Here is a 16,659-nt window from a genome sequence, read left to right as displayed (position 1 = left end):
AAAATTAACTAGGATATGCATTTATGTGATGAACTTCTTTGGTAAAAGAAAGCACATTCATTCTCAAATTGTTTCTGAAACCCAATAAATGACTGCACAGAACAACAAGCTGTAACAGTTCTTCGCCAAATAACATGAAAGCATCACTGAGCCTTCGGTCTGAATTTCTTCACCTCCATAAGCAACAAGTTTCGCACTACCGGCCACATTGAGTTGCTCATTAGTTCTCACTTTAGCAAATATGTCTACTGATATAACATTACACTTTGAACCAGTGTCTACTTTAAGCTCTGTGGATTTACCACTGTTCTGGACAGTACAAAACATTTCGCTCTTTGCCATTACATTCACTGTATCAACTCTCTCACCGATTACTGATACACCATCTACATAGAAAGACTGCTACAACCTTACTTGATCAATTTGCTTTTTGAGTGTTCCTTCTTTATAACTGTGTGGGGTTCACTTGATTTGCAAAACTTTTGAAAATGGTTCCATTATTTACACTTGTGACATTGCTGACCATATGCTAAGCATTTATCTTTTAGACTCAATTATCGGCACCACAATTGTGACAGTTAACAATAAAGCTGCACTTGGGTTTTGCCAATTCACGTTTGTACTGCACTGAGCATGCTCCTTTAACTGAACTAGTCTTAGAACTTGTGGGAAAACTACATGGTTTCCCTGGTAAGGCAGCAAGGGATGTGGCTGCCATGTGCTTAGGCCTACTTTTGCCACGTGTTGCATGCTACCTGCATTTGCATTGCAGCCTGCCAAAACCATGCTGTTATCACTTGCAAGCATACTTGTGTTTTTCTGCAGCTTCATGGATTTGACAAATCTTTATGGCTTTACTCAACTTTAAATCACTGTCATGAAGGAAAATCTCTCTCACAGCAGCACTACTTCATTGGATATAAAAACAGGTTTACACACCCTTGTTAAAATACCAGGTTTGTGTGATATAAAAAAAAAAAAAAAAAAAAAAGAGATCACAATAAATCATTTCAAAACTTTTCCCACCTCTAATGTGACCTGTACAATTCAACTGAAAAACAAACAAATCTGTTAGGGGGAAATATATAAAAAATGTACAACATGCTGGTTGCATAAGTGTGCACACCCTTAAACTAATATTTTGTTGAAGCACCTTTGACTTAATTACAGCATTCAGTCAGTCTTCTTGGGTACAGACAAGACAAAAACTGGTCAGGGAGGCTGCCAAGAGACCTATACAAACACTGAAGGAGCTGCAGGAATTTCTGGCAAGTGCTGGTTGTGTATTACATGTGACAATATCTCCCGTATTCTCCATATGTCTGGATTATGGGGTAGGGTTGCAAGACGGAAGTCTTTTCTTACACAGAAAAACATCCAGGCCCAGCTAAAAAAACAATACATCAAGTCTCCTGAAAATGTGTTATGGTCTGAAGAGACCAAGGTTGAACTTTTTGGCCAGAATTCCAAAAGGTACGTTTGGCGCAAAAACACTTCGCATCACCAAAAGATCATCATCCCCATGGTAAAGCATGGTGGTGGCAGTATCCTGCTTCGGGGTTGCTTTTCTTCAGCTGTAACTGGGGCTTTAGTCAAGGTGGAGGGAATTATGAACAGTCACTTTTGGCCCAAAACCTTCAGGCATCTGCTAGAAAACTGATGAGGAACTTCACCTTTCAACACGACAATGACCCCAAGCATACATCCAAATCAAAAAAAGAATGGCTTCATCAGAAGAAAATTAGAAGTTTTGGAATGGCCCAGACACAACCCAGACCAAAATCCAATAGAAAACCTGTGGGGTGACATGAAGAGGGCTATGCACAAGACATGCCCTCACAATCTGACAGATTTGGAGCACTTTTGCAAGGAAGAGTGGGCAAATATTGCCAAGTCAAGATGTTCCATGCTGATAAACTGCTACCCATGGAGACTGAATGCTGTAATTAAATTAAAAGGTGCTTCAAAGTATTAGTTTAAGGGCGTGCACACTTATGCAACCTGCTTATTGTACGTTATTTTTTATATTTTCCCTCCTAACAGTTTTACAACTGAATTATACAGGTTATAGGTCACATTAAAGGTAGGAAACGTTTTGAAATTATTTATGGTCTCATTTTTTTATATCACAAAAACCTGGCATTTTAACAGAGCTGTGTAAACATTTTATATCCACTGTAATACCACACAAAAGCCCATCTTTTATTAACTCCTCTTTTCAGTCACCAAACCAACACATTTTAGCTTTGTTTCTCAGGTCAGTAATATAAGCTGCAAAAGTTTCCCCTGGTTTCTGATCTCTTGGATAAAACAAATGCCTCTCTAATGTAATATTTGTCTGGGGGCTACACATTTCCCTGAATTTGCTCTTCAAACACTCTGGATCTTCCCTTGATTAGGCCTGTACAACTTCTCCCTCATATACTGCTGGTGCATACACAAATGAACACACTCTTTCATTGGCCTCTGACCCAGCTAGGTTTAACAAAATGAATGCCCTGGTGTGTGCATCTTTGTCTGAATAAGCTGCTTGTATAAAAATATCATACTCTTGTTCAAATATTCTCCAGTTGTCTGCAATATTCTAACCAAATACAAGCGGTAAGGGCTTTCGAAATCTACCTGCCATATTAATGCATGCCAGTGAACGGTTTTGCAAATATGCACGAACACAAATCACACACATACACGTGCCAGAAATTTATGCCAGTATTCGCAACTTTGCTCAGCAGCACAGCAAGCCTCTGTATAACTGAACTTTGCGAAATAAGTCTCTTGGGCGCTGTAATACTCTTGAAATTACTGTACTGCAAGAAATCACCTCATCAGTTTAAGAAACATTTCAAATAACTGCACAATGTGAATGAACTGAGCAGGAGAAGTTCGGAGTCAGAAACATTTCTAAGTAATTGCACTTTGCGAATAAACAGTACACAGCACGCAAATTTCTAGAAAATGGCGGCACCTTGCTAGGTAATTCTTTACAGTGCAAGAAACACTCTGTAATGGCGGCACTTTGTGAACAGACACCAAGCACAAGAAACTTTTTGAAATGGCTATACTTTGACTGTACTTCATGAAATAGTTGCAGTTTGCACACAAACTATTCAGAATACATGTGCAGTAATAAGCACACACTGTAAGCACTTTTACACATCGAGATACTTCGACTAACTCTAGTCATGCCCTTGATACAATACAAAGTCATAGTTACGCCAAAAAACATGCAGTCGCCTTGATTTACTTATGCTTAATGTGCCCTTTCTGCCCTTATTATATTCGTTTTTCTCATTTAATCTGTCTTCATGCCCACTGTACTTTCCTTGTACTCCTTTTGCCTCAAACACACTCGTTTTGCTTTTCTGATAACCGTTCAACCAAATATCTTATTAATCCTAAATATTTCCCTTAGTTAATAAACCTTTTGTGCTTCCCACTTGTTTAATAATGCAGTTCGTGCCCATTTAATGCTCTGTTTTATAAAACAGACTCTTTGCGCGAGTTCCAGTACCTTTGGTTCTTTTCTGTCTCTTTTCCATCACGGTTTCTCTTAGTTTACCTTCACTGTCATCTCTGCACCTCATGGCTCCAAATATCAATCTCTGGAATCCTGGTTCTGACACCATGTTGCTCTCCTACTCTGGATACAACAGAAGAGTCTTCATGGGTTCTGTTCAAGTAGCTTTATTTACATACAAACAAACCAAGATAAAAGTTCACTGACTTTAACTTAAGTAACTTGTATACAAACTAGCTATTGCAATAATACACATGCTCACTTTCTGGCTGCACTCTCAAAATGGCACTGTGTATAGCACGTGCCTATTTGTATGTGCATGTTCAGTCCTTGATATGCTTCTTAAAAGATAGAGCACATACACTCTGATCTACAGAAACCAGTACCATTCAAATTTTATTGATAAGAATGGCTAGGCTTCAAGGGGGCTTTTTTCTACTATAATACTATGACTTGCTACTAGACTGAGTGACAAAACTGCCGTTAAGTTTTCTAATTCTACTGTTCCACCAAGCAATAACCTCTTTGCAAAAGTGGTACTAAATGAATTCACTATGCTGTTAGCTTTCTCCATAAAACACTGTAGACGATTGCAGAAAAGCAACTGGAGCACTGCTAAACCAAAGCCAGAATTATACATCAAGCAGTATTGCGTTTTGCACAATACTAAGAAAGTTAACAAAATAGCAAAAATATCTTTCTGGCTAAAGGCTGAACAAATTCAGTAATCCACACTGCTTAAAGGGAAGTTCCTAGTAGATGGATGCAAGAAGGCCAGTTTACGGAAGCTTATTCACATATTGCTCTGAAAGAGAAACACTGCCGTCTCTTCTCAATAATTCATCCACTGGGGCAGCTCAGCAAGACAGATTTCTGTAGTTTATATGTTGTGAAGAACTACAGTACAAGTTATCTGGCTGTAACAGATTCCTGTTACATTAATGAAAATCAAATGTCACACAGTTTACCACCAAGACCTGTTAAGTTTCATGATGCAACTAAATATAAACAAAAATGTTCCATTAAAAACTTCTGTGTAATGATACCTAAACGCATGAACAATGAAATCCTCTGGAAGGGACTTCTTAGTACATATACATTAATCTTTAAATAAATCTGTATTTAAACTGTAGCATGGTGTTGTGCGTTGCCATGTATTTTTACTTCATATTTTGTTCCCAAGCACAAAGTAATAGTTTAAAAAAAAAAAATGAATGGGTTAAAAAAAGTCTAACTATTGCAGACTGACTTTTCTCAATTATCGGTGAGCATTAAGGTGTTTGGAGATTAGTTTAACATGACCTATTTTTAATCCATTTTTAACATTAGTTCTGTGTTATAGAAGCCACACATTTTAAAACACTTTCCTTCGGCACAGATTTCATGGCTTTCACCGCCAAGTTAGTCATACTGAAAAACTGGCAGTGTACTGCTCCCAGTCTTGTAAAGCAAGTAACACATGTCTTCTTCTAGAAGACCTTACTCATGTTTTTGTATATGTGCTCTAGAGAATATGATGTGTATCTATCGAATCTGTTTACTTACACTTTAATAACAATAGATCTAAACATATCTTCTGTACATGTGTGTAAGCCACTAGGGGCTTTGGCTCAAAAGGGTCTGGTACCAGCCTACTCACCCAGTTAAACAAAACGAACACGGAAATATAAAGGCAAACAATCACTGGGTCAACAGGATGCTTAAACACATAAACCTTTTAGCAGATCATTTTTCAAACATTTCATAGTGCTCACCTCTAAAATAAGCAGGTTTGTACATAATAACCCTGGTCATATTTCTACTACTATGGAAAATTTGACCAAGGGCATCTTCTATAAATCATCTCTTTAGGTGTCGTTGAATTTTTTTTTTTTTTTTTTACATCCACTTGAGCCTATCTCAAAAACAGATGGGACCTCTGTTTGACATTTAATTTGAAGGACAATACATCAAGAGTGCTTCACCCCCATCCCCGTGATGCACTGCAGTGTCAAATATTCCCACCAACATGATTCTGGCGGCCAGCACTTACTTATAATGCAGCCCTCCCACCTCGACTTACCTTTAAAGTTTGACAGCTGGGGTTATCAGCAGACTGGGGGGGGGGAGATATTACTCCCTTACAAATGGGAGCACTTTTTGTTTCTTAATTCACAAAAAAATGCACATTAATCACCTTGGTTAAACAATGGTTATATCAGTGACTGTCACATTCCCAAAGTTCTTTTTTTTTTTTTTTGCATATATGCAGGACTTCCATTTTTTTTTTCTTGACTGCCAGGTTTTAAATTATTTTTGAGTTTTATACTATATACAGCTGACATCACTCTTCCAGAGTCCAACCAAGCTTACAACACGTTCTAAATCAAACCTCCAATCTAACTTCTTTCAACTTTTTGACATCCTTTAACAAACTACTTATTAATCCCACCAAACTCACAATCTTATGCCTTTGAAAAAAGAAAAAAAAAAGATAAACATCCCACCACTCACACAAAGATTTCAAGAACACCAGCATTCCAATGTTATAAAACAGAAGAACCTGATGAAGACATTGGACCCATTCCTAAACTTTCTCACACACACACACACCCCAACAAAACCTCCAGTGAAATATACTCATCCACCCTCTCTGATTATTATATAATTTTCTTGTTTTTCACTACACAACTTTTTGATTAACTAGAGACTACTGCCCATGGTAGTCTATTCCAATTTAGTTAAGACAAAGGCTAAAACCTTTTGAAAACACAGCCCATATATTTGGTGCTTTTCTCCTCTACAATTATAAGCAGAAGCCACGCCAGACGATGAAATCACTAACCACTCAAAATATACCATTCACTCAAAGTAAAGCAAAATTCAGGTGAACAGCTAACAGAGTTTTCACTACCAATACTTCAATCGCATCATTGTGAGAAACTGCTCTTTCCCAAGATACACACGGATGCTATAGCAGCAACCATTAACACATCCCATGTACAAATTTCTAGCTAAGGCCTTGCCTCATTTCCATTTACAGGTTTAACAATTAAATTGTCCTTCAGACCCCAAATTCCTACCCATTTTAAAATTACAGGGAATAAACAATGAAATCAAACCAATTTTAAAAGCCACTATCACTGACCCCCCCCCCCCTCATCACTACATAAATTAAATTCCCCACCTTATTAAACACTCTCTCACCCACCTCAATAAAAGTAACTTCATCACATTTGTTAACTTTAATGTCAACCTTTCAGGTCTCCAATCAGCAGACATCTCTCAGTTCCTAGCTGGCCATGGTCTTTTATAACTCATTACTGATCCCACTAAACCTAATCCAAACTCATCCAAACACTCCACTACAGCTCATTATTGCCAAAGTTCCAACAAGCTTCTCAAATATTTCTATCTTCTTGCCTACTTTCACCAACCATTGTCCCATCACATTTATCATTAGCCTCCAACCAATGAAACTTCCCCCACTTCTAAAGTCCTTTAGGTCTTAATCAAGCAATAGCGTTACAAAACTAACCAACCAACTATGTTGCCAACTTTATTTGGTCTGATATTCTCCCAGGAAATGACACTAACTCAGCTGTCACATCCCTCACCCAAACTCAACTACATCTTCAAGACAAACCCCCCCCCCCCCCCCCCATCAAAGACTATACATGGAATGTAGAACAAAAATTGGTTAGCCAAAGTGCTCAAATATCTCAAACTCAGACAAAACTTGGCACTAGTGGAAAATAGACCCTACCACTGGAAAAAATCTGTACTCATGTTACTTTTAGAAACACAGCCACAGATGCCATTCATAGGCATAAAAATCAGCATTTGCAAAAGACAAGCAAGCATACCTCTTATGATCACCAGAGCAGTTCTAGAGAAAAACTGATATTCTCACAGGCCAAATTTCTCCAAAGGAATTATGCCTCTACTGAGATCTGGCCAAAACTAAACTTTAATGCTCATATTTCCTTCATGAGTTCAGATACCTTCCCAAATCTTCTTCACCTCCTCCACTACTACAGCTTTGCATTCCTTCTACCCTCTACATTCCTCCCTTCTATTTTAAATGGATCAAATCTAAGAATGTCAGAACTTCTGGATATCATCTCCAAAGACACTCCTCCTCCTCCTGCCTCAGATAGAGAAACCGCAAGTTAAAGTCATCACAACTCTAGCCCTGCAAAGATCAGTTTACACTTCCCAGCAGATATTTTAGTCTATGTCTCACGAAAAACATCCTGCCAACAAACTGGAAATCTGCTATTAAACGTTTCACCTCTCAAATTACTTCTTAAACTTATCAAGGGTTACCACAACTTGTCCGAAATTTGGAATGCATGACTAAACTTAAAAAGACTCCAGTGGTTGTTAGCCTAATACACACCTGCAAACCTATGAATACCAAACAACCCCTTCCTACCAATACTTCTCCTCTCACTTTCATCCCATCTCTACACTACCAACTCTAAGCAAACTCCTTGAAAAAATATCTATACTCAGCTATCTCAAAATATCCATAAATACTATCTCTATTCTCAAAAGCAACAAGGCTTCTAGCCTAGCCTGGACAAATTATCATAACTAGTTAACCTAACTGATGACATTCTTCTAAACAAATTACAAAAGACAACCTTACTGAGGTGGTGGTGCTGCGGTAGCGTTGTCGTCTCACAGTTAGACATTGCCCATTCGATTCTCAGAGCGTCTTCTGTGTAGCGACATGCGTGAATGGGCGTTCCTTCATTGAAGGTTGTGCGTTAGGCCCGGCAAGCCAGTACGTAAAAATCTACTGCCAATCATTAGTGGACTGGAGTTCCGCTGTGGCAACCCCTAACCGGGAAAAGCCGAAAGACAAACAAACAAAGAAAAGACAACCTTACCAGTGTTTTATTTGTTGATCTAACCAAAGCATTTGTCCTTATTGAGCAATATCTTCTCCTGAATAAACTTACAAGAATATGCAGCATGGCTAATTAGCAATTATTTAATATTTAATCCAATCATGCACTGTCACACCTCAAAAATTGTCAATGCCGAAGCAACATTCTTATTTTAAAGATACAAAACTGCAACAGTGAAACCACAACATCTTTTCCATCTGACAACCTTCATACCCACGTAGATAAAACCAGATCGAAAATTAACTCCCTCATTTTCTAGGCCAAAAAGTTACACCTTTCCTCTCCTCACCCACTACATGTGTCACAGGAAATGGAGTCCTTCTCTTTCAACTTAAACATGGCCTCCTCATCACTGCTAGTGACGCCAACAAAAACTGTACTTCTCTACAGCCATCACTCCATCATTATTCCATCTGCTGCTTAATAACTAACCCACTCCTTCCCAAGAACACCACAGCCTCACAAGTATGGAAAATGGATAAAACTGGCAAAAGATGCTGGAATTTACTTGATAAAATTGGCAAAGGAATTGAGGGAGAAAATGAATAAGAGTGGGATAAGGCCAAGCAGAAGTTTGGACTGCAGGGTAGAGATTGAATTCCAGAACAGGGAGTGATAACAGATAAGCAAAAATTAAGGGATAGGGATAGGGAAATACTAAGTGTAAGACCAGCTATTAAAAAATGTTAGTTCAGCCTAGAAGAGAAACAGTTAAAAAAACAAAAAAAAAAAAAACAAACAAGGAATACTTAATTCAGCGTGCAAAATACTGCATGGTAACTACAAGAATCAATCAGAAAAGGTTAGAAAAGATTGCAAAAGGACACATTAAAAGTAAATTTACGAAGGAACAACAGAAAAACATCTGTTTGTCTCCTAAGTAAACAACAAAATCAGTATGGTTTATGACTTTTTTTATTAGAAATTTTTACACAGACACAAAGCAGACTTCAGAGATTTTTTCCTCAGGCACACAACAAATGCTGAAAGTGTGATAGGGATAATTGGGAACTTTTGTTCTGGGAATATAAACTGGCAGACTAATCAAAAAATATAGATTGTTTTATCAGAAATGTTGAGGGTATGAATTGTTTTAACTATGGATTTATTTTATTTTACAATTGTTGTTGAGGGTATGAATTGTTTTAACTATGGAAATGATTCTTTTGAGTTTATTTATTTTATTTTACATTTATTTTACTTTATTTTACATTTGTTGACCGGGCTAGTCTAGCTGGATACATGTCCATTTTCAGTAGAGGCCCGGGGAGAAAAGCTCCAAAAACATATGGAATAGAAAAAATACAAAAATGCAAAATATAAAATATAAAACTATAGTACAAGACATACAAAGGAGTAACAGTAAAGATACATGCAAAAAACTAAATTAGAAAGTGGAAGGAGTTTAAGAAGTAAGAAAAAATTATTTTTTTCCCCCACATAGTAGCAATAGAGAGCATTCATTAAAAATAGTATTAAACTACAATGCTTCGAATGAACTTAGCAAGGGCAGTAAGGGATACTGTAAAAATGCAAGACAGTAAGTCTACAATGTTATTGAGATGTAGGACGTTAGCAAACAGGAACATAACCAGTGTATGTTGAGATATGATTTTAGTTTCTTTTTAAATAGTGTAAGAGATGACAGAGAAGTGAGGTCAGTAGGAAGTGAATTCCATAACTTTCCAACAGCGTTAGAGAACAGGGTATCACCTGCTAAGTTATAAGATCTGCAGGTGTTATTAAGAAGTTTGTTGAATGACCGTAGGTTTTTAGGATTGTTGTAGGGGATGAAAAGGCTTGAGAGTATTGGTGTATTTGTGGGTTGAGAGAGGATCTTATGGGCTATAGCAAGCTGGAGATATTGTAAATGGTGCAGAAACTCAAGCCAGCCAAGTTGTTTTAGGTTAAGGCAGTGATGAGTCCTGAAAGGGGAGGCAGTAGCAAATCGAGCAATATTATTATAGAATACTGCTAGTTTGCTGAGGTTACTTTTAGAAAGATGTGTATAAATGGGAGAGGCATAGAGTAGAGTAGAGATAAGGTGAGTTCTTGCTAAAGCAGCCCTGGCTGTTGGTGTAAGAAAGGGTTTGACTCTATAGAGGGAACCTAGTTTTGTATTGACTGTTTTTATAGTGGTATTGATATGAGTATCAAAATCGAGGTTGTTGTCAATTGTTATTCCTAGTAGTTTAGTAGTTGGGTCGGGAGAAATAAGTGTACCGTTGTTTGATGTGAGTGTGAAATGAAATGGGGGGGGGAGACTTACGGGTAGGTGAGAAGACGAGCATTTTAGTTTTTTTGGGATTTAGAAGGAGGCAACGGTCAGTGAACCATTGTTCGACAGTATTAAATGCTTTCTGGGTAAGGGTATGTAATTCAGTTGGAGAAATAGCTGAACAGATAATAGTAGAATCATCTTCATATTGAATGCATGTAGTATGTGGAATTACTAACTGAAGATCATTTATATAAATGGAAAAAAGCAGAGGACCTAATATAGAACCCTGAGGGACACCGAGGGAGATTGGCACAATAACCTTTCTAATCTCCTGCCTAAGTACAGCCTGCTGTCTGTTTTCAAGGTAAGATTTGAACCAACTGATGGCTAAGGAATCAAGAGAAAGTGATCTCATTATATGTAAGAGGAGTTGATGATTAACCATGTCAAAAGCTTTGGATAAATCAAGGAATACTGCAGAGGAAGGAATACTTTTGTTCCGGTTTTTATTAATACAATCAGTGAATGAATGATAGCAAGGCAGTGGTAGTACTGTGGTATGGCCTGAAGCCATGTTGACAGTTAGCTAGTAAGTTATTTTGTAGAAGGTGTTGAAGAAGTTGCTTATGGATACACTTTCCCATGATTTTTGCCAGAGGAGATAGTAGAGCTATTGGACGGAAGTTAGAGAAGTCATAAGAGTTGCCACCTTTGTGTAATGGAATAATGTGGGAGATTTTCCAGATTGATGGGATATTACCTTCACTTATGGTTCTATTGATCAGAATAGATATTGGGTAGGCAATGGCTTTTGCACCTTTTTGAAAGTATTCTTCAGGGAGTTGGTCAGCTGAAGGGGTGTTGGGTTTAAGTTTTGTGAGTAGGGAGTGGAGGTGGAGACAGGTTGTAACTGAAATAAGGGGGGAGCAGTTAAGGATGAAATAGTAATATTAGAGGTAGAGATAGATGGTTGGCAAGAGCTTGGATGGCATTGGTGAAGAAGAAATTAAAGGCATTGGCAGTGTGAATAGGATTGTTGGGGTTAGAGCCTAGTGGATTGGGAGTGATAGATTGTCCTGGTGAAGAAAGAAAGAGTAAATTACATAGAAGTAAATGCATAAATCTGAGGAAAAAATACATGCACCACAGTGATTAGCAGAAGCAAAGTTTAAGGAAAGAAAGGGGTGCGATAGTTTATGTAATGTCAGATTAAATGATAATTGTTAAAAAGAATGCGTTTACTACATAAAATTATAGCTATGGTTTGTTTTCTTTTATATTAATGTACGCATACTTCTATCACTGTTTCAGTTGTGATTTAAAATGTTTACACATGAGAAAAACAAGGCAAAATATCTCTAGGTTAAGCAATAAGTTGACTTTCTATTAGGATCTCTGCTCTTTAAATCACTAAACCTCAAAACTTTTTACACTTCTCCCAGCCAAATGGCAGTGGAGAAAAAAAAATATTCATACAACCTGAAGCACTATTCACAAACCACTCCCACCTCACAACCAACCTTCACTGTGCTTATACATGCCTTCTTGTTCACTGCTCCCTCACTTTGGTAATTTCTCCCAACACACAAAAAAAGAACTTACAGACACTTCAAATTCAGAACAGAACTCAAAATCCATTTCCATAAACAAGCCTAATGTAACTGCTTTTCCAATGGCCATATCACCTAACCCCTATTACTTTACTTCATCCTCTGTCTGACCTTGCTTTAATTATCTGCTGTACCTCTCTGCTGACTTCTGAATTACAGTATATACAATTAAAATGTTGTACATTTTCGGATTGTATCTTTATTCTTGTGACTGTCAATTTTGTACAGAATGTAAACACTGCTCATTTTTACTGAATAGTTTCTGCAGTATTTTCCTTCTGTTATAACTTTTTGACTTATCCTAAATTCTGTACTTATTATAACACCATTTCACATTTTTTGCATCTTTTGTGAATTATCTTCACCTAGGCTGCACCTGAAACAGGTCAGTTTTGATCAGTATACTTACATGGTGAAGAAAAAAAAAAAAAATATATATATATATATATATATATATATATATATATATATATATATATATATACACACACACACACACACACATATACACACATATATATATATATATACACATATACACACACATGTATATAAAAATATGACTGTCTCTAGTTAAGGCAATCGGTGCGGCTTTGAACTTTCTTTCTAAAAAAGAATAAGAGCATCATAAACACTACACAGAGGTATGTCTATAGCTGATTATCACTACTGATATAATTAAGGAGAGCAAAGAACAGCATGTAACTACATTATTTGCTATTTTGGAGTCATACTTATGTGAGGTCTACTTTTTTTCTATTATCACCAGGCTTTCCTCATAGTCACCTTATGGCATCCCACAGCAGTTATCCTGCAGTTCTGTTCCATTATGTCAAAGTGGTTCTATAACAGCTGTGCGATGACAGTTCAATGTTTTATCAAGCAATCAGAAAACTTTTAATAAAATGCATTAAACTTGGCAAATCTCACTTACTCACAGCAAGCTCACATGTTTGGTAATGATCAATAACACTACATTACTTCAGGAACCCAATCCATTGAATAAGGCACCATCATGGCATAAACTAGCTCTGTAAAGTGATATCACTGTGGGAAGACCTCTTTCATGACATAAATGCACAGCAGAAGAGTCACACTTCACAAGGTGGGGTGGCAAAGACAGCATAATACTGACTATATGGCATTAAAAAATATGGATCTAGTGTGAAGTGGGAACCAAAGAGTTTTTTGTCTTTAGCCTAAAGACATTTTTTAGACTTCTGAAGTCTTTTTAGGTTGAAAACAAAAAGCAAGTCTTTTTAGGTTGAAAACAAAACGCAGTAAATAGATATGGTTTCTACTTGACACCTGTCCCGTTTTTTCTTTTTCTTTTTAAAATAGTTTTACTACGTTGATCTGCTGAGCTACATTCATGTTTTATTATTTTCCTTCACAGGCCATTTGTTGAAACTGACACAGAAAAAATATCCAGCAAGAGTTAAGCAGTCATTATGAAATACATACAAATGACTTCATGTGATGAAATATAAGCATTAAACCTTAGTATGAGAAAAGTTAGAAATATAAGCATTCAACCTTAATATGAGACAAGTTAGAAATAAAACAAGCAGATTAACGCCACAGAAGCACTTCAAAATCACAAAGCAATCAAGGAAGTGGAGATTATGTGAATATAACACAAAACAAATTTGACAGATTCTATGAAAAAGTAAGGACTGCAACAGTAGGGAATGTCTATTCTCTTTATCCACAAAAGTCAAGTGGGATCTTGGAAGATTCTTAAGGAGCAAAAACATAACAGGATTAGCAGCTTTGCCTCTCTGCACAGGGCAGCCCTGGTTTTGGAAGATGTGCCCTGAAAGAAGTAAAATGTGAAACTGGCAAGCATCCTGACAATTTAAAAGAAAAACTAACACTGAATATTGCAAAAAGCAACAGACATCTTACAAAATATATAATAATTAATGTTCTACAACAACAAGACTGTTCTAGTAATACACTGAAAATCAGTCGTTTGCACTGGATGACTGTGGAGCTTGTCTTGCAAAAATCCTCATCCTGCAAGAAATGTCCTACCACTGATAACAAAAAGGTGGCAAACTTACTAAATGGGACAATTAGTTGACAACAACTGCAAGCAAAGAAAATAGTTTGCACTCAACCACTCCAGAAAGTGGAATACACAAAGCCCTAACAGAAAAAAAAATCTTTCGGTGATATTCTCCAGCCTCTCTATTCCCCATTCAAAAAGAAATAAGAGACCTGCTGCCGCAGCAGTAAATATATATACTCGTACGTACTTCAATTTCAGACATAAACGTAACAACGAAATCATGACGAAAAAGTATGAGGTACAACTACATTGCTACGCATAACAAACTCCCAACTCTTTGGACCACGACACTCCCCAAAAGGTGGGGAAATGTAGTGTTCAGTGCACAAAAAAAGATTAATACCCGCTTAATTATGTAGCCCCTTTCCATGCACAAATAACTTGCAATGTGAATGTATACACTACTTACCAACCCGCACAACTTGATAGCTTGACTGTCCTGCGGAACTTACTTCCGCCCATGCGCAGTTTTCCTGACCCGCGAAGCGTATGTGTACGTCTGCAATCTACATTTGTTGTAATTGTAGTTGAAAATCGTAGTTGTTTTCATTGTTTTATCTCCCGAATGATTGTGGCGCACCTTATGTAAAATAAAGCGAAATCACCACAAAAATTTAGGGTGACTTCCACGCACCACTGCATTTGAATCAGGGCCTTTATTATTGCGATTTCATTAAAAAACACTTGCCATGTGGTACGTTCTTGTTTATCGCCATCATGTGGTTACAATTAGGAGCCAGCATTTTTGACAATGACATCCTTGGTATAGTGTGTTTTTTTTGTTTGACACGCCACTCAATTTTAGCTCATTACGATGAACCTTAATCATTTTCAGTTATGAAAATTCCATCTGTTCCCAATTGAAAGGGTCGGGTACACATTCACTGATAATTTTTTAACAAATATCTGTGGTAAACATTACTGAAATAGTACTGAATGTGCACCAGACCCTTTCAATTGAGAATAGGTAGAATTTTCATAACTGAAAATGAGGAATATTCCTTGACCTACGATCATAATCTTCTTTCTGCTGTTACCATTAGGGTCGCCACAGCAGATCACCTGTTTCCATTTCTTCCTGTCCTCTGCATCTTGCTTTGTTACACCAACCACCTGCATGTCTTCTCTCACCACATCCATAAACCTTATCTTAGGCCTTCCTCTTTTGCTGTTACCTGGTAGCTTCATCCTTAGCATCTCTTTCCCAATATACACAGCATCCTTCCTCAGCACATGTCCAGACCAACGTAATCTTGCCTCTCTTGTTTTGTCTCCAAATCTTCCAACCTGGGCTGACCCACTAATATACTTATTCCTAATCCTGTCCACCCTCGTCACACCCAGTACAAATCTTAACATCTTTAACTCTGCCACATCCAGCTTAAACTCCAGCCTTTTTGTCAATGCCACTGTCTCCAACCCATATAACATAGCTGGTCTCACTACCCTCTTGTAGACCTTCCCTTTCACTCTTACAGGTGCTTGTCTATCACAAATCACTCCTGACACTCTTCTCCACCCTCTCCATCCTGCCTGTACTCTCTTCTTTACCTCTCTTCCACACTCACGGTTACTCTGAACTATTGACCCCAAGTATGTAAACTCATCCACCTTCGCCACCTCTACTCCTTGCATCCTCACCATTCTTCTATCCTCCCTCTCATTCACACACATATATTCTGTCTTAGTCCTGCTGACCTTCATTCCTCTTCTCTCTAGAGCATCTCCAGGGTCTCCTCCATCTGTTCCCTACTTTCACTACAGATCACAATGTCATCTGCAAACATCATAGTCCATTGGGACTCCTGTCTGATCTCGTCTGTCAACCTGCCCATCACCATTGCAAATAAGAAAAGGCTCAGAGCTGATCCTTGATGTAACCCCACCCACACCTTAAACGCATCCGTCACTCCCACCACAGACCTCACCGCTGTCACACTACCCTCGTACATATCCTGTACCACTCTTACATACTTTTCTGACACTCCTGACTTCCTCATACAATACCACAACTCCTCTCTAGGCACCCTGTCATATGCTTTCTCTAAGTCTACAATAACACAATGCAACTCCTTCTGACATTCCCTGTACTTCTCCGTCAACAAACTCAGAGCAAACATCGCATCTGTAGTACTCTTTCCCGGCATGAAACCATACTGCTGATCACTAATCATCACGTCCCTTCTTAACCTAGCTTCCACTCCTCTTTCCCATAACTTCATGCTGTGACTGATCAATTTAATCCCTCTGTAGTTACTACAGCTCTGCACATCACCCTTATTCTTAAAAATCGGTACCAAAACACTTTTTCTCCATTCCTCAGGCATCCTCTCACTTTC

General features: G+C 37.8%; 1 protein-coding gene across 2 annotated transcripts in view; it reads right to left on the bottom strand.

Moving 5' to 3' along the window:
- Window positions 1-14,833, bottom strand: part of MED25 (mediator complex subunit 25) — a 1,733,520-nt gene extending 1,718,687 nt beyond the window's left edge. For both annotated transcript variants that reach the window (XM_044059360.1, XM_044059361.1), the window contains exon 1: window positions 14,730-14,833. The gene's annotated coding sequence lies outside the window, so the exon portion shown is untranslated. The remainder of the gene's footprint in view (window positions 1-14,729) is intronic.
- Window positions 14,834-16,659: the final 1,826 nt, after the last annotated feature.

This window comes from Protopterus annectens, chromosome 17.part0 (assembly GCF_019279795.1).
Source record: "Protopterus annectens isolate FY-2018-M chromosome 17.part0, PAN1.0, whole genome shotgun sequence".
Lineage (NCBI taxonomy): Eukaryota > Metazoa > Chordata > Ceratodontiformes > Protopteridae > Protopterus > Protopterus annectens.
Note: the sequence above shows the minus strand (reverse complement) of the source record. Positions and strands in the feature narration are given on the sequence as shown.